This window comes from Phyllostomus hastatus, unplaced genomic scaffold (genome assembly GCF_019186645.2).
Source record: "Phyllostomus hastatus isolate PE091 unplaced genomic scaffold, TTU_PhHast_1.1 phas_scaffold_93, whole genome shotgun sequence".
NCBI lineage: Eukaryota > Metazoa > Chordata > Mammalia > Chiroptera > Phyllostomidae > Phyllostomus > Phyllostomus hastatus.
This window is the reverse complement of record NW_025334042.1, coordinates 29,459,484-29,479,240: the sequence shown is the minus strand read 5'-3', so window position 1 is coordinate 29,479,240 and position 19,757 is coordinate 29,459,484. Positions and strand designations below refer to the sequence as shown.

At 37.0% G+C, this 19,757-nt stretch overlaps 1 protein-coding gene and 1 non-coding gene across 2 annotated transcripts in view; one reads left to right on the top strand and one right to left on the bottom strand.

Annotated features, from left to right (window-relative positions):
• SLC2A13 (solute carrier family 2 member 13) overlaps window positions 1-19,757 on the bottom strand; it is a 288,415-nt gene that overhangs the window by 178,193 nt on the left and 90,465 nt on the right. The window lies entirely within an intron of this gene.
• Window positions 8,822-8,975, top strand: LOC123813135. Its single transcript, XR_006784651.1, has one exon. It is a non-coding gene; the product is annotated as a small nucleolar RNA SNORA67 (small nucleolar RNA).

Below are 19,757 nucleotides of genomic sequence, written 5' to 3'. Positions count from 1 at the left end.
TTGTCATTATTAATCTCTTACTATGCATAATTTATAAACTAAATTGTATTGTCAGTATGTATTATAGGAAAAACATAGCATACACAGTACAGGGTTTGGCACTACCCTCGGTTTCAGGCATCCACTGGAGTCCTGGAATGTATCCTCCGCAATAAGGAGGGACTACTGTATTCCGATAGCCTCTGTTTCAATAAACCTGATTTCACCACTGACTTACACCAGTCTTTTCTGAAAACCAGTGACAATAAGCTTTTCTAAAACCAAGTTGGTTGTGTCAGTCCCCTGCTCATAACCCTCCAAGGGCTTTCCTTCTCATTCAGAATAAATGTCTACATCCCTATAGCCCCTATAAAACCTGCTCTTCTCACCTCACCTCCTAAAACTCCACACTGGAACAGGTATCTACACAGCTCACTCTCCTCACTTATTTTAGCCTTTTGAACGCACGCCATGTTTCTGACTTTCCTGGACTAACCTATAAAAAAGTACAACCTCTTTGCCCTCATCTTCTATCACTCCTTATCTGCTCATTAACTTTTATCACCACTTGCCATTCCTATGTTTGGTCACCTCTCCTCTTAGAAAGGAAATCCTGTGAAGGCTTCCTTTTGTTCACTGCTCCATCTTCAGCACCCAGATCCTGCTCTGCTGGCGAAGGGGAGTGTCAGGGACGGATTTATACAAAACAGATGACACTGAAAGTAGGTCTTGAAAAAAGACTCAAGCTTGTCTGACATAGAAAGGGCTAAAAATATCATTGCCATATGCACAGCATTTTCCACAGAAATCTTGAAATATAACAATACACTTAACTTCCAGCTGAGAGACTCCCCAGGAAAGAAGTTAATTTTCAGGATCCAGAAAAGGATGAAGGTATGAATTAACAAAAAGAAAACTGCCATGGTTCTCATGAAATTTTACAGATGAGAAGTTACTGTAAAATACGTTTGGCTCCTGAATAATGTAAACATGCTCCTAGTAATCTATTTTCCTGTTGCCTCTTTTTTTTTTTTGCCACAAGAGTTCAATTTTATTCTCCTAAAGTTTTCCCTACACGATGGGACTATAGCTCTGAATATAAAAAAGAAGCCAAGGAGAAGAAAATAATATTCAACATCTAGGATTTCAGAGTTCTTTAGAGGTTGCATCTATTCTGCTGACACCTATGGCCGTGCATTCCTGAGTCATATTTCCCAAATATTACCTCTCTTTTTACTATCCAAAATTGTATTATACATATTTTCTTGCTTACTCCTTATCTTCTTCCCCTTAGAAAGTGAATTCCTTCTAACAGAGCAGATACTTATCTATCTTCCCCATCATATATTTAGGGCTTTGTAAGTGCCAAGCATATACAGTAGCCAATAAGTGCTCAGTAAATGAATGAAATTCAAATAAGTAAATGAATATTTTTTTACACAGGGAGTTAAGACTTCAACTTCCAGCACCTCTTTTAACAATGCAGTTTCCCCTATGAATTTGTCTCCTAAACATTATCAAAAGTACAACTAGTACTATGTCCACACTTGCGTTTCTGGTTCTACCATATTCTGCAAACAGCATCTCAGCACACATTAGAGAGACATAAAGTCTGGGCAATGGTTGCTCTAATGACACAGCGCTAGGAGAAACAACGCAACAGAAAGCAAAGGGATTCTTCTAATCCCAGTTGCAGGGACACAACAACTCACAGAAGTGAGTAGTGGCAGCTCTGCTTGGGAAACTTCCATGTGACAGCATCCATACTTAATGCATTCATCGTATGGTCACAGTTCAGAAAATTTAAGCAATGAGAACTGTCTCTAAATAAAAGTTTTAGTATAAGCAAAAATATCAGTGCTTCTCAAATTTCCACTCACTCACTCTCTCCCCTCCCCCAGTCACACACACACATGCACACTCAAAATTCTTCTCAATTTTGCTACATTTACAAACCTAGGAACCAAGGCCGAAGTCTTCTCTATTTTTTATCACTGCAGCATCCCTCCTTCCCCTGTTGTATTTTCTGTTGCTCACCCTCAAAATTCATTTCTTTATGCATTCATTTAGTTATATATTTCATAAACAGCTATTAGCATCATGCAAAAAGCTTGCTCTGTGTTTATAACATTGCAAAATAATGTTTCACTGGTTAAGGAAGGAACTCCAGCCACTCATTGCCTGCCAAGCATTGAGGTAGTTATCAAGAGTGCCTTCTGCATGGGTCCAGTCAGCTACCAGGTGGACCCTTCTTCTCTCCTCTGGTTCAGGTCCCCTCCAGCAATGATGGCTTCCTTACAGGCTATGTGAACTTAAGGCCCACGTTCCCTCTCACACTCACCCCATACACCAGGCACTGCTAATAAACAAGGTCACAAGTGCTCTCACTGCTGAGGTAGAGGCCAGACAAGCCAGATACAGTAGTAGCTCAGTGATGGTCACTGTTTTGGACAAAGCTGTGATCCACACCGCAATGGCTGCTTCTGTCTCCTTTAAAAATCAGACTCAGATAATAGCGGTACACCTTATTCAGATCTCATGTGTAAGGGGAAAAAGAATGCCTAGAGAATGTTTGGGCTTACCCAAACAGGGTATGTGAGCTCTAAAGAGCTGGAAGCTTTTAATTTTTCCATCAGAAACAAAAATGAAGCAACTGCCATCTATTATCACCAATTCATAAAGAAAATACTAAAAAAAAGTAGTAAGAATATGATGTTAGTATAAGGAGCAGTACTTCCACTGAAAGCACATTAGGCAACATTATACCACACATGTGAAAAAATAATAGCATGGTGAGTGGGACATTTTTTTTTATTGCCCTGTACTGATGCTGTGAATAGGATACAAAGTTGTGGTGGACCAAGGGGCAATTAAGTAGCTTATATTCTAAAGGGAGTGTCCACATGAGAAGGGATTGGTGCTTCTCACATTCCAAGCCAATAGATAAGGAATCAACAAAGTCATTCATGAAAATAAAAGGCACAGGCATGAAAGAGAGAGACCAACATCCCGCTGCACATACGAGGTATCGATCCCTGCTGGTCTGCCTCCTGTGTCTGCTTGAGTAGGAAGGAAGGAGAACTGGAGAGTAAGGGCGGTAGTGGGAGTGGAGAATGGGGGGAGCAGCCTGAACAACTATCATTCATAGGAGCAACAATGCCACTTTGAGCTCGTCTATGATGAGGGACAAAGCTTTAACTCAGACTACGAAACTGAAGTTGTAAGTGAAACAGACATAGAAAAATTGGGGAACAGAATTTGAGAACTCTGCTTTCCTATGAGAAATAAGAGCTCTCTATAAAGCACAGCTGGGCTCAGTGAGCAGAAAAAAAAGTAAAAACTTTTATATCCGAATCCTGTGAACTTCAAGACCATATAATGAACCATATATAAAATACTTCTAAGATGGCTGCAAGTCAAGGAAAACTTCAATGGATCGGCACCGGCCCACTGAGTGGCTTTCAGGAAAGACCTGATCTAGTCCTTGACACAGGAGAAAAACTGCTCTCAGCTCACACTCAAGGACCCACACAATTACGCTATGTTTTGTAACATTCTTTTTTTACTCTGGATATTCCATGAATAACACCAGTTTCCCCTGGTAAATACTAGACTCCTTAGCACACTCAATACTGGACAGGAAAATAACAGATTAATACTTTTATTATCGTAGGGAGAAAGATGTGGCAGGCTGGCTAATTCCCAACAGCCCACCTTTCACTGAGCCTAGCCATCTTTTTAATCCACGATTCACCTTTCCTTGCATTTTCCTCACAATCTCTCTTGCCACCTGCCCGTGTCTCTCTGTGATTTTCTTTTCACCTTCTTTCCTAGGGTCAATTTCAGCAAACGGCAGCATGACAGTTAAGAAAGAAAGAGACATCACTTCAGATTCTTATCATCTAAAAAGCCAGTATTTTCTAATACATATGTCTTAGAATTATTAACAGGTAAAGGTCATTATATTTAATGTTCTAGACCACCAAAATTAAGTGATATGATGGAATGAATACAAATATATAAAAATATAAAATCACAGTCTCTAATTTAAATATGCTAAAACTGACATCATCAAATTACTATCAATTTCTCATAAAGAGAAATTGGGGGTGGGGTGTTGCTATTTTTCTTTGCTTAAATGTAACAAAATTTATCATTTAGCTCACAAAGCATTTTTAAATTTACCAATCTAAAGGCTTAAATTTTACAGGCATGTGTATAAATATAGTTACCTACACATACACTTATTTCTAGTATACAGGGACGGGCAAAAGTGGGTTTATAGTGGTTCACATAGAAAAAAACACAGTAATTAGTAAAAGACAATACAAGAATAAACTGCATTTCGAATACTCACAGTTGTAAACCTACTTCTGCCCCACCCTGTATTTCCAGTACGTCACTCTCCTTTCCTTTAAGGGGAAAAAACCCAAAAACCCCGCATCTAATATTTTATAATAATGAACAAGTATTTGTGCATCTACGAAGAATGACCTTATAGTACTAAAGGTCTTAATTCTCAAATACAAAACAGAATTTCATCTTCTTATTCTAGTAACCACTATTTCAAGATATACATAATACCTATTAAAAATATTAGTACAAAGAAAAACTTCCAATAATTTGACTTTGTTTTACCTTCACTACTCAATTTTTCATTCTTATCTTTTACAATTATCCTTTTTAGAGGCTAATAAACAAAAGGGCAAGTTTTTAGTAGAAACTGTGAAGAGAAAATGTAGTCTGGGTACCATTTCTCAGATGCTTTTGAGAAATGCAGAGCAGGTCCCTGATGGCTTTCCTTCTGCATCCTCCACATGAGTCAGTTGCTAGGAAACGTGCAAGACAGGGATTCACAAAAGGTCTGAGGAACAATGAGCTAGCTTAATAGTTATCTAAATACTAACACACCACCTTCATAAACCATTGCCTACCTTAGGAAGCTGAAGACTACTACAGGGGATTTTTTCGAGAGGCACAGATTTTAGGTCTCATCCTTTAACTACTGTAAGCAGATTCTGGCATTCACTGAAATAAGAAGTAACAGCTGTAGACACCCAATTATTTTTTTCCCAGCCAGAAGTTTCATGCATCCTGCTATCCACAATTCAAGCTGTATTTGGATGCTGCTGCACAATACACACATGCATGCACACACAACAGATAAGGAGAAAAACCCCACACGTATCACCACTACCACAATAAAATACTTGCTGCATAATTACTAGAAGAGCAAAGGAAGGAACTAAAAACAACTTAAGGGCACACATGCACACACTCACACACATGTCAAATGCATTTCTCATTCTCAGGGCTCAGTCTACCTGGGTCCAAGGAACAGAAAAAGAACTCTGAATGTGGCCTTCAAAAACATGGGATCCATGAACTCACTGTGCTAATCTCAACAGATTTTTGCAAGGATGGGACGAGATATGCATGTACAAGCATTTTAAATTGTACAGCACCATACATAAAAAGAGGGAAAATTGGCCATTCCAGTGAGTAGGCATATGAATGGGGCTCAATTTCTGAAAGTCAAAATTAAGTCAACTAAAAATCATTAATGGATGAAGAATCTGGGAGACTCCATGTATTAGTTTGCCAAGGCTACCACACCGAAATCCCACAGACTGGATGACCTATACAACAGACATTTATTCTCTTAGTTCTAGAGGCCAGAAGTCCAAGATCAAGTGGTCAGCAGGTCTGGCTTCTCTAAAGGCCTCTCCTTGGCTTGTACATGGCCATCTTCTTGCTGTGTCCTCACATGGTCTTTCCTCTGCACAGCATCCTTGCTGGCTCTTCCTCTTCTGGTAAGGACACCAGTCACAGGGGCCCACCCATATGACTTCATTTACTCTTCAGTACCTCTGTAAAGGCCCTATCCCCAAGTAACATCACATTCTAAGGCACTAGGGGTTAGGAGTCTAACATACAAATTTCAGAGGGACACAATTTAGTCCATAGCAATCCGTTTCTACTTGATCTCAGTGGAACACTAAGCACTAAGAAATGCTGAGTGAGCGGCCAGCTCCACACAGAGGCTGCAAGACATTCCCCAGTCCAGGTCCTTATCAGGAGAGGAAACAGTAAGGGAGGGCATGAGGGTTCGGGAGAAATCTTGTTAACACACATAAATATCAACATGGCTGAGGAAATAGAAGTCTTTTGGACTCACAAACTGAAAGGACAAACACTGGTATGGTCTGCTGTTTTCAAAAAGTTTCCCCAGCTCTACTAAGTATGACATTTATGCAAGCTGGGCCTTCAACTAAATGAAGTTCATTGTTAAAATCTGAACTGATGTCAAAAACATGGGATGAGACACAAATAACAAGTCATTATGTGATGACTTTGTAAAGAATCTTTCAAGAGGAGGTATTAAAAAATCACTAAAAATAGTTCCTGAATATTTCTAAAGTTGACTCGGAATAAAGAGGCACTCGTAGGCGACCACTCGTAGCCTGTGCTGTAATCTCATCTTTAAAAATAACACCAGGGAGCACTGCCTTACACAAAACCAGTATCTTAGGTTTCCGCATGTTTTACCACCCTGCAATATTTTTTCATTTCTCCCTCAGAATGGCTCTGTGAGGAAGATAAGGCAGAGAAAGATGAGGAAAATGAACCCAAGTGAAGTTAATGACATGTGCAAGGTCACAAACTAATTACCAAGGGAATCCTAATGAGAACGCAGGTCTTCCGACCTCTATGGCAGCACTTTTTATTTTTGGGACTTAATGACCCTCGGGGCACCGAACCTACAGTCTTGCATAATCCACTTCATTTAGCACCACTGGGATGTCAAAGGCTGTAAATAAAATTTTATTTGCTGAAATTCTGTACATAATCACAAAATGAACTTAACCTCAAATAGACTTCATTCTGACCACATCTACAAAAACGGTAACATCTTTAGGATCAATCATCTTAAATTTCAGCAGCAACATTTCTGTTGAGAACTTATTTCACTAAGCTAAATAACTGGGTAAATATAATGAAAGTTCAAAGTAAAAAAAGAAATGCCCACACTTAATACTATAAGGCAAAATTTAACCTAGTAACTAGATGACTTTATTAACCAGATGATCTTATTAATCTACCACACATTTTCACTAGGCTTTAACATTTCTTAGCTAACTGAAAGGAGAATGACTGAATCATCAACTGATCAGGTTAAAGAAACTAAGCTTACCCTGAAGGGAAAACCAACTATCTGAATATCAACTACAATAAAACTTGTTTTATTAAGCATTTCATATGTGCCAGCTAAGTGATTTTTGCACATTGTTTTGCTCAATGCTCCCAACTATTCTATGGTGGGTACTATTTCATACCCATTTTACAAAAAAAGAGATGGCACTGAGTTTAAATAATGTACCCAATAATCCATATTGAAAATGTGGCTAAGCTATTCACTCCCAGCAATGTTTAGCTCCAAAGCCTTCATTGTTTTTTCACTCTAAAGCCTTGATTCTGAACACAAAGAATAATGACATAGTGCCCATCACAACTAAAAATAGGCAAAGAAATGGACCTATACAACAAAAAAATAAATAAAATTTCTAAATAGTGTATACTAATAAACGTAAACTCAATGAATAAAATGAAATTTCCTCTAAAGGTCTTTTTCAGAAAGAACAAATTATTCTCATCCATTCATTCTCTCATTAAACAAAATTACTGAACACAGGCCAAGAACCAGAAACTCCCGTGGGTCCTTCACCCTATGGAGGCCGTAGCTGATCTGAGAGACACGAACTCTTTTCTTAAATAATGTTACATATATCGGGTGCAAAGATGCAAGGTCGTGACAAGCTTAACCATTATAGCTTAACACTAGTCATGTACAAATGCATATGCACACAATATATGGCCTAAGTTACGTGTACCAAATACATAACTTTTTGATAGTCAGGATTTATTCAAGAGTAAACTTTATACTACCTAAATAATAATGAAGGCAAATTCTATGGCATGTAAATTTTATCTTGATAAAAAAATTTTAAACAAGGATGAATGAATTATATATTCTTCAGAATTTTAATAAAAATATTTTTGAAAGTGACCTTTAAGCATAACATGAAAGAGAAAATTAAATTTACATTATTTTAAGGAATTTGTTGATGAGCCAACCCACTAGAGCACAATGTGTCCTCCCTAGGGACCAACAGATCAAATTGGACCTTATATTTCAATACCAGATAAAGCTGCACTTCTTCCCAATAATTGATACAGGTTTTTTTAAAATCAAATGAGCATCATATATATAATAAATGATCATGCTGCCCTCCTCCCCCGCTTCCCTGGCTGGGAACCTTACTACATATGTATACACAAGAATTTAAAGAAGCTTTTACAAATACATAAACCAAATACAAGTAACACAAAATATAAGTGATGAAACATCAGTTAGAGACCCTGGCTCCTGCTTAAGTCCTGTGACTAAGTTATTCAGTAGGTTAGCAATACTTACAGAAGAAAGATGCAACTGCTAAGAGTTTATAAAATTATATAAGATAGTACGTAAGATCATAATCAAACATTATGGTAGTGACTTTCCAATTATGCCCACGCAAAGGACATTACTGCCCTTTTACACAAATCACTCATAGATACTAAATAGTATGTTCTTCCACCCTGGCTGGTGTGGCTCAGTGCTGGCCTGCAAACCAAAAGGTTGGTGACTCAGTTCCCAGTCAGGGCACATGCCTGGGTTGCAGGCCAAGTCCCCAGTAGGGGTTGTGTGAGGGGCAATCACATATTGATGTTTCCTTCCCTCTTTCTCTCTCTAAAAATACATAAAATATTTAAAATAAATAAATAAATAAATAGAATGTTCTTCCAAGGTAATCCCCTCTCAAGAGAGCCAACTAGTGTTCCTCCTACCCATCCCCCCAGAAACCTAGCAACTTGGGATAAAATCTGGCATGCCCAAGGTCTGTGAGTAAGAGGATGTTTCCTTTTGACCTTTGCCTACATAGATGCCTACATCCTCCTATCTTCCCATCGTATGTTGAAGTTGTCACCCTTCTTGACATGGTCCAGAGCCACCGATGTGCAGCAGGTTGCTCAGTCATTAACCCTGACTTTCCCACCAACAGTGAAACCTGTATCCACAGCCTCAGTCATGGTGAACATTTTGGTCATGAGGGTGTGGCTATCAACACAGTGACATAAGTAGACAAGGGGACCTCTTGGTGTGAGGAGACCTTCTACAACAAATTCATTGAGGACACGTCACTCAGTGTTGCTGACCTCACCCGAGAGGTCTGTCAGGCCCAGCCAGCCAGGGTGTTATTCTGGGACTGAGGAAGAAATGGAGCAAGAGGGTAAGGGGTCAAGGGACAGACACCTTTGTCATATTTCTCTCTTTATAACAAATGAATAAATAAATGTGTTTTTAGAGTCCAAAAAATAAAATTTTTAAAAATGTTATATGGGTCATTGATCTAACTCAAAGGAATATTTCCATGCCTATAGTTCATTAAGATGTTCTTACTCAGATAAAATTTTATCATTACATTGTGCTTCATAAGTACTGAGAATAGAGATACAATGTGTATAACTGTTAATGATGCTCAATATTTTGCATTTTTCTACCTATTTTGAGGCTCTAGCTATAGATTCATGTCTTTATACAGGATTTAAATTCAGTACATACTGCAATATATACATAGAAATAAAACATTTCTAAGGTTTATTTATTGTACCACCTGAATGCTCAGTTTTTCAATAAACTATAAAACAAAAACAAAGGAAAACAAACATAAAAATTGTATTTTTACTAGACAATTGAAAATGCCTACTTTGAAATCCTCTTGTTCACGTGTATTCACTCACCTACCCTCAGTTCATGCTAGTTCATCAAAATAAGATATTTTCAGGAAAAACCCTATTTTGAACAATTTAAAAACTGAAACATCTTCATTTTGAAACAATGTATGGGATAATGGCCATTTTTTTGCTTTACTCCATTTTATTAATGAACACTCACAGATACCCATTTCACACCAAATAAAGCACAATTGAGATAAGTCTCCACTATTAATTTTCAGTTGGAATACTTGAAATAACTGTTGACTTTAAATAAACAGGTGACATTTTTATTTACGTACCCCGTCTTACAAAGCATGATGGTTCTTAACATGGAGTGACATCGTCAAAATGAAATGTGTTAGCAATTTCAAGAATAAAATTTCTGGAGCCTTCTAGAGTAACAAACTGCTAAGCAAAGGAAGTTAGAATTTTTTTATTCCATGCAGCAATAATTATTACAGTTTCTTTTTGTTATTCGTACTTCCTTTTACTCTCCCACCCCCCCCAAAAAGGATTTAAAAAACATTTAACATGTTTGTGACGTGCAAATTAAATATTCTTATTCTACCACTTTATATATGAGAGTAATATTTACTTGGAAACTAGGTAGGTGGGGCATTATATTTTATAAACAAGTTAACCCTAACGCTTTTTAAATTAGTGAATCTATCAGTCTAACAGGCAATTAAAGACTCTATTAAAATGCCATCTAATTATTTACCAATAGTAACTCATAGCAATATAAAATGAGACAGTGGTAATGAATTACAATTCCCAGGACACTTCCAGACTCTTCTGATAATAAAAACAATTAACTAACCTAAAAATCATCTCAGAAGACTGCACTTCACAGTGAACAATTTCTAGTTATCATATAGCAAACCTACATAACTACATAATGCATAACTACGTCAGATGAAAAGACTTTCTATAAGGTGGATATTGGGGTAAGAAATATGTTTTCCATGGCTCACAGTACAGTGATTCTGAAATTGTTCTTCAAAGATGGCCACCTGACTTCTTACAACCAGAACTGATTCATTCATTCTGCAACTTCTCATATCAGTATTTGTCTAGTTCCTGTTCGCTGAAGGCTGCAGTCACCAAGGATAAAATAAAAAGTACTTGAAAAAAATGACTGTTTTCCAAAAACGGGATGCCTCAACATAAACTGAACCAACTAGAACTGTGGTGATACACTGTAAACATTTATAAACCTACATAATGACTTAACAAAGGGAAAAAAGTCATCTCTCTATATTAGAATTCAGCAGAACAAAATACATACTACACCAGAGTCCAATCTGCACTGTAAAGTATGATTACTCATAAGACAAACTGTGGAGCAATAATTTAGATCTGCGATCTGCAGGTGAGAGAAGGATGCTCACTTCATGGGCGTATCAGTCACAGGCTCACTGCTCTGCCCTGTTGCCCACCTTTGTCTTCTCCGCTAATGAAGAATGACAGAATCAAGATGGAAATGGGACAGAGTCTGAAAACCACTGACCCAGAAATGGAAATCTACATACAGTTCACCCTATGTATATATTTATGAATTAAAACACTTACATAATTAAGAATAAACGTGATTTTTTAAAAAGCGAAACCTGTAAGTGGAGCTTATGAATTATGCTAGCCTTAACTTCCATTTCAAACAGAATAGTGTATGAATCACTCCATTTAACAAGTAGGATCTTAGATAAATTTCAATGTATATGATTTTTAATGCAATGCTAGGTTCCTAATAAAGTAATGGATATCTCCAAGGATCAAGAAAAAGGAGAGATGAGTAGAAATAGTTAACCACATACTGAATGGGAGCTGATAGCAAGCAGCAAATTTCAAAGTCAGAGCTATCCTGAGGCCAACACCTATAAGGATTCTTGAGTCCTTACACCTAGGGTTGACTGGTATGGTGCCTTGGGCATGCCACCAATTCTGAGACACCTACTAAGGTGGGTTATTGAAGGATCTAACAATACCCCGAATCCATAATATGCCTTAACTTCCAATATAAAACTGCAAATCCTCTTCGAAGACAAGAAACTTTCAATAAGTATTGCTTTTCAAAGAAATGCACTGAATCTATAATTTACTGAGGATTTACAAAGAAATTTTTCTCAGTATCTCATATAATACCACACAACAAAAACACAACAAAAATACAAAAAGAATTATTCCTATTCTTTCAGATGAGTAAACTGAAACACAGAGAGTTTGTGTAACTTATCCAAAGACAAAGCTAACCATTGGTGGAGATGAGATTAATGCCCAGGAAGCCCCATTCCAAAGCAATATCCTTACCTACCACCTTGTTTTGCTGCAGTACTTGTGTAAACAATAACAGTAATAAACATTTTTATGTGATTATTGTGTGCCTGGTATTGTTGCAAGCCATTCAGATGCATTAAGTAATTTAATTCTCACACCAATCCAAGAAAGTTACACATGAGGGAACAGCAAATCCCACTGTTGAAGTATCTATAAATTCAGCTTCTCAAACAAGGTAAACCTAATCATTGAATCAAATGTGTACTTTCTTTTTCCAACACAGCAGACACAAATCTACAGTGTGTACACTGGCTTGACCGAAGTCATACACAAATTTTGAGAAGTCTTAGAATCAACCCAACTTCTAAAAGACAAATTGGGCAAATGGTGAAAAACCTTCCAGGGGTGTTCAACCTTTTGGCGTCTCTGGTCCACACTGGAAGAAGAGGAGTTATCTTGGGCCACACATTAAATACACAAACACTAATGAAAACTGATGAGCAAAAAAAAAAGGTTTGAAGTAAATTTACAGTTTTGTGTTGGGCTGCATTCATAGCCATCCTGGGCTGCATGTGGCCCAAGGGCTGGACACCCCTCCTAGACCTTTCAGTGGCATTCAACACACAAGTTGAGCTGCAAGGTTTTATATGTCAAGCCCCAAAAGTGGTTCTTTACAAACTACATTTCATTGAATCTTTAGAACAATTCATTACTGAAGAGCTTCTTGCTGAAGAATCTGTCATTTTTAATGTATTAACCTTCCATCTACGTTTCCCCTGTCAATTGTCAATATAAAGATTATCTGCTAATTGATAAAGTAACTAATATCTACCGTGGCGTACCCACAAAGGCACAAATGCCAGATTCTTTAAATATACTTTATACGATGCATAGAAACTAAAATATGTGCAGTTTGATATAGTACAATTCTAAATGATCTTCTCGCAAAGGAAATTTTATATAGCTAACTGTATTAAACAACAGACTGAGTATGAAATAGCTAATATCAATTTTAAAAGAGAAACCCTAATTATCCAAATCTATCTTGCTTATTATAGAAGTAATCTGTAGTTATACAAAAATAAATTAGTGGCAATTTTATAGCTGAATAAGAAGGTTTTATCTTCTCTTCTCCTCCACTTTTTTTTTCCAAGGGTCAACTTTTTCCACCTCACGCCCGTCAGGATGACTAACAGCAAATATGAAGTTCTGGCGAGGATGTGGAGAATGTGGAACCCTGTGCGCTGCTGGTGGCGATGTAAAATAGAATAGCCACTATGGAAAACTGTATGGAAATCCATCAAAAAAATTACACAGAATTATCACATGACCCAGCTGAGTCCGATCTAATTAGCAAACAGACACACGTCTGTTCATTTACTTTCTTTTTAACTAAACGTGACCAGCATAAGAATTTCTTGAACTACTGAACCACTCCGGTTGAACTGCATGCCCGGGCAGCGGTCAGCGTGCAGGTGCACAGGCACATCCTGGGAGCAGCCATTTGTTCACTGTGCTGTTAGAAACAGGATGGAATTACTGGTTATTTTCTTTTAAAAAATATTCTTCTTCAAATTTCCATAGTAAGTATATATTGCTTTCAAAATATGAAAATTATAAACATAGGGCCTTACCTATAGTAGAAAGTGAATAAATAATTCAGAAATCAATGAAATTGAAAGTATAAATGTCCTAAAAGCTTGATGAGTTCTTTTAATTATTTGGAAAAAATGGAGAGGCATACAAAATTAACTCTGATTGTCTACCACAAAACTATTTTATCTACAATTATTCCTGATTGGAAGTTTTTTTAAGGTCTTTAAAATGAATCATTCCTCTAGAAACTAGACTCACATGATCTTTAAATGATGGTGAAAAAGAATAGCTTTATACAGCATGTTGAAGAGTGTATATGGTTCTAATGAGGTCAGCTTTGTTTTGAATTTTTAGCTCCACTGCTTCCTAACAGGGTGACCTTTGGGAAAGTCACTTAGCTTCTCTATCAATTTTTACAGCAAGGAAATGAGAACAATATTGTCCAGTTCTTAGGCTCACTGTAAGAATTAAAGGAAAATGGGCATAAAACTTCACATTAACGTGAGTGATGGTACAATTCTTCAAATGAAAAACACTATCCAAATAAGGAAGATCCAGGGCAATCAGCCCTAAAGTTTTCTACCACGCAAATGCGCTCTCTCTATGTTACATCTATAACACACAATAGATTTTATGGGAAAGTCTAGATTTTATATCTGAGCATTTTTCACTTCTGAGGTAATTAAATACCATCTAAAGATCCAAAGTGTTAAACCAAAAGAAGTATAATTCTGCCAGAATTAATTACTTAAAACATTTCAAGAAAATATTTTAATAAAAAAGTATTAAAATTTGAGACTGAGCAAAGTAACACATCTTCTAAAATCATTCCTTACAAGATAACATATTTTATTACCTGAAACTTTGTTACTAAACACAGAGGCAATAGAGGGACCAAGAGAATTTTGCTAAGGCATCAGAAACAGGAAACACTGTAAAGGAAGCTCCAGATTAAAAAATATATTATACATTAAGAACATGGGGAAACAAATTGACTAATCCATCATATCATATAGTTATACCTAAGATACTTCAATTCCTAAAATGTTATGATTCTATGACTGTTGTCCTATATACTATGCAATTTAGAAGGTCTCTACCACTAAAACAAATGAACCAAGCTAATGCTGTAATGCTGTGATGCAGATGGTCCGCTGTTCTCCTCCTAGTGACCTCACCTAGAGAAAACCATGTACAAGTGCTCAAGAAGACATCTTTCATTACAGTACTAATACATAACAACTTACTGTCCATTAACAGAGGAACAAACAAATAAAATCTGGCATATACATACCTGAAATATCATATAGCAGCTAAAAGGAAGGAACTAGATTTATAGAACAGCTGATTTGAATAGATGCAACTTAACTGCATAAAACAAACAAGTAGCTAAACAATACACCAATAGTGTCTATGCAGCATGACACTACAACTACAAAAAAACCTGTGTGTGTGTGTGTGTGTGTGTGTGTGCGCGCGTGCGTGCGTGTGTGTGTATGGAAGGATTCCAAGTCTGTATCAGATGGGCAAAGCAAAATTTAGTTTTATCTGTAATGTTCTAACATTTAAAGGGAGGCTGTATCTATATACTACTTGTTAAACTATTGGGTTGGCCAGCAATTTTGTTTGGCTTTTTCCGTAAGATGGCTCTAGCAGCTCCTAGTTGTCTTTAACTTCACTTGAAACAATTTTGTTAGATTGTATTGTGACAGCTGTCATTTCAAGCATGCATTTTTAAAAAAGGTATCAAAACTGGTGAATTTTTGTGTAGCCATTTTAATACTGAAGGTAGAAAATATGCAATATTTTGGGGCCTATTATGTTTATTATTTCAAGAAAGGTAAAAATGCAACTGAAACGCAAAACTAAAAAGATTTGTGCAGTGTATGGCGAAGGTGCAGTGACTAATTGAATGTGTCAAAAGTGGTTTGTGAAGTTTTGTGCTGGAGATTTCTCACTGGATGATGCTCCACGCACAGTCGGGTGCACCAGTTTTAATTGATAGTGATCAAATTGAGACATGAATTGAGAACAATCAACATTATACCATGTAGGAGATAGCCAATATACTCAAAATATCCAAATCAATCAAGTTATTGGTGAAAATGAAAAATGCATCTTTTATCTCATAGAAAAAACTAAATGAGCTTTTTGGACAATGCTTTAAAAAAAGAGCTTAAAGTATTAGATCATAAGTGTAAAATTCTTTTCTTTTATAGTCAGATGAGAGGTTTACGCCTAAAAACTGTTGGACAAAATCATCACAACTGATGCAAATTAAAACATTACAACATCTTTTAAAATGTTAACAAAAAATGAAAACAGTTGATTTACATTAAAAAGGAATCCATGTTTTCAAATCCAATTCAGGGACATGAATCCTAACAAGATAATATCAAGTTAAAAGTCAACATGAAAATCACACAGACTGACAAACATCTCTTACCTCAATTCAAACAGTATTTTGAAATGAAGTAATCTGACTACACTTCTGATCATATTATTTATTTGCACCTGTTCAAGTCTAAAAGAACATGACACGTTATCTCCAGTTTATACAGCCACATGGGAAATCCAAGGAAGAAAATACATGAACTAAAAAGGAAGCAAATAGCTCCCGAGTACTTCAGTCCTGCATCTGGCAAGAGACAGACCTTCTGTTGGTGTTTATAGAATCAAACACTAAAGAAATATCTTCTTAAGATATAAGGTGGTGTTAAGTCAGAAAAATCACTCACAGATATCGCTGAGCTCAGAGCTGTTTGGCTCTAGAAATGACAAAAGAAAAATATCTAAATATATTCCTTTTCTTTGTCTTTCACCAGAGAATACAGTACAAGCCCTGCTGCCTGACACATTGGTTATTCAGAAAGTCATATGAAGTTACCTCCCTAAATCAAATACTTTATATCATTCTAAAATATATAAATGTCATTCATTCTGCAATATTGTAATGCAGGATGAGGCCTTTCTCTGAGCACAAATCAGTTGGCTAAAGTATTGTTTTTCTTCCAAAAACCACAGATGTAATTGTCTGAAATCTCCATAAAGAATGATGAAAACTTAAAACAGTTATGCTAATTCAACAGAGAATCTGTCTGATTTTAATGTTTCTCTCCTAAATCTTTTATATGCATTTTGCCTTCAGTTAATTCAAGAGCAATCTCCTTTAGTGACACCTTTATTGAATCTCTCCAAAGCACTCAGAATTTCATGGAAATCTCTCTCCATGTTATTACTTTTCCTTCCCTAAATTCCTACGACAGATTACATTACATAATTACAGCAGCCAGCACAATGCCATGAACAGACTCAGGAAGACACCTAAACAACTTGGTAAATCGAGAGCCCAACAGGCGATAGCAGAATATGAGGTCATCCTGAAAGTCACCCACCTAATGTGAGCATGGCGTTATTTACAGAAGGTTCTAAGAGTACCCAGCAGTTAACAGGATAAATGTAAGAAGTGAAAGTGCCCGAGGACAGCATCTCTGTACTGCGCCTCATGCAAATGTTAGATTACATTTAGTAATCGCCAGATGTGTTCTTCAGTCTGCATACAATAAGGAATCAACCCCTTAAGACCCAGGTTGCACCCACTGGTTTCACCAACACTGAGTAATGTCCCTGTGCCAGAACCAGGTGTAGGGAGACAAATAATGAGTTATGCAGAGTTTCTCAGCCTCAGCAGTGTTGAAATTTGAGGCCAAAAAAAGTGAGGGCTGTCCTGGGCATTTGTAGGATTAAATGTCCCGCTACCCACTAGATGCCAGTCTCACCTTCCCCAGAGCTGGGACAACTGTAACTGTCTCCAGACATGCTAAATGGCCACTAGGGGGGCAAAACTGCTCCTGGTTGCGAACCACAAAACTAGGGTGTACCAAGAACTTTCCGGGTCTAGAACACTTTGTTGGGACTCATAGAATTTCCAATTTTGGCATCAAATATCTTTGTGGCCTTGTATGAAATTCAGAGAGGTAACCTGTCAACAGCCAGAGCTGGCTACACAATTCACAGGGTGGAAGGCAAAATGAAAATGTGGGACCCTTATTCAAACACCATTTAGAATTTCAACGCAGTAGAGCATTAAACATAGCACAGGGTCCTTCTTTCTAAGGTCTGAGCCCTGAGCAACTACAGAAGGTACACACCCAGGAAGTCAGCCCTGCCAAGGGTGTCTGGTCAAGGGCAGGGCAGGAGTCACAACCTGGGCTTCCTGTGCTCCTTCCACTAAACTCAGACTCACACTAACATCTATTACATCTCAGTGAGTCAAGAGGTTTTAATAGTTCAGGTCTCTAATTTGTCTTTCCCCCCCAAGACTCTACTTTGTCTTTCTCACAGTTTTTCACTAATATTCTCTATACTAAGCAAAAATGTTGGACATAATAGTGAATTAACTTCTCACCTCATTTTTTTAAAAGCCATGTTTTTCAACACAAACCTACTAAATTAGATTGACATTTCAAATTATAAGAGCATGAAATCACTCGTTTTATTGGAAACAAAAAACGAGTTTATTGCAGTTTATTAATAGCATCTGTCTCCTGTCTTTGAATGCTAGAGAAGACATCAATGATGTTCTTTTGCCATTTGGGAACAGCTCCTCGTTTCTCAAAAAATTATCTTTGGCAATGAATTAATTCTTTAAATTATCCTTGCATTTGGCAAGTGTTTTGACTCCATCTGTGGAAATAAGCATTGTTTCTGATATGATCAAGGAAGATATAATCACTCACTATAGAATGTCAAAATACGTGTTGCTTAAAGATATGAGGTTCATATCTATTGCCTGTGAGTGACCACTATGAACCTAAAAATCTAGCTTTAATATCATCAGTTTGGTCTTACCTGCTACAGATCATTAGGACACAACTTGACTCTGCCTTTTATTTCTTTTCCTTTGTCTTTTTTCAACATTATTCCCAATGTAAACAAGCAGGTGATGATATCTATATGCCACAGAAAAGGCTGCTTCCAAAACATAAGTGGTTAGTTGGTTAGTACTTTGGTTCAGTAGTGTTCAAAACAAAACAAAAAAAAATGGAAACCTTCCTGACAAATGCTTGGAATCCAATTTTACCATTGCAGAATAAAGAAGTGCCATAGGAAGTCACACATCAGCAGTCAGAGACAGTGCACCTCTGAAACAGGGACTGAATGACAATGCTGTAAGAAGTGCTCGCTAGAGAACATCTGACAGGTGTCACTTCCAATTCATTTCTTTTCGGTTTCTAAGTTCAAAGGTGTTGGTTAGAAAAATCCCCTCTAAGGATATTTCTATGATCATTCGGACATAAGGAGAAACAAAAATGCAGCAGCAGTTACATTAAAAAATATTTTTAAAATTTGTATAATGAAAAGATATATACAAAGGATAGCTTCTAAGAAACCATTTGCAAAGAGGTCCAAATCATCAAGTGGTGTTACTAAATAATGGGGGGAGGGGAGGAGCAAAATGAACTGTTTTCTACAAAGGATGGTCTACAATCCACAGTAGACTGGAAAAGAGAAGAATTAATGCCCTTTAAGAACAGAGGATCTTGTTTACCACCCTCTTCCCCATGCCTAGAATGTTGTAGGCAATCAAGAGATATTTATTGAGTGAATCAAATAGGTTATCACCTCCAATAAGGAGAGAAAAAAAAACAGGCATTTTTCACAAAATATAGCAGAATAAATTGGCACAGACTAGATTAAAATTTGACCTCTCATTCCTTGTATAAAACCTATTTTTAAAAATGCAAAAGGTGCCCTGGCTGGTGTGGCTCGGTTGGTTGGAGTGTTGTTACAGTAACCAAAAGGTTGCATGTTTGATCCCTGGCCCAGGCAGGTACAGATACCCTATCCAGATGCATACAGGAAGCAACCAATCTATGTTTCTCTCTCCCTCTTCCTCTCACTGTAAAAGCAATGAAAACATGTCCTTGGGTGAGGATAAAAAACATTTTTTTAAATGCAAAAAGTGTACAAGTTAGTGACTTTTAGCACATACTTGGCTACTTGTTGGTATGCAAAACCTCAATAGTAATGGTTCTTTTATAGAGTTTATAACATGCCAGGCACTGTTCTCACGGTTTTACACATTA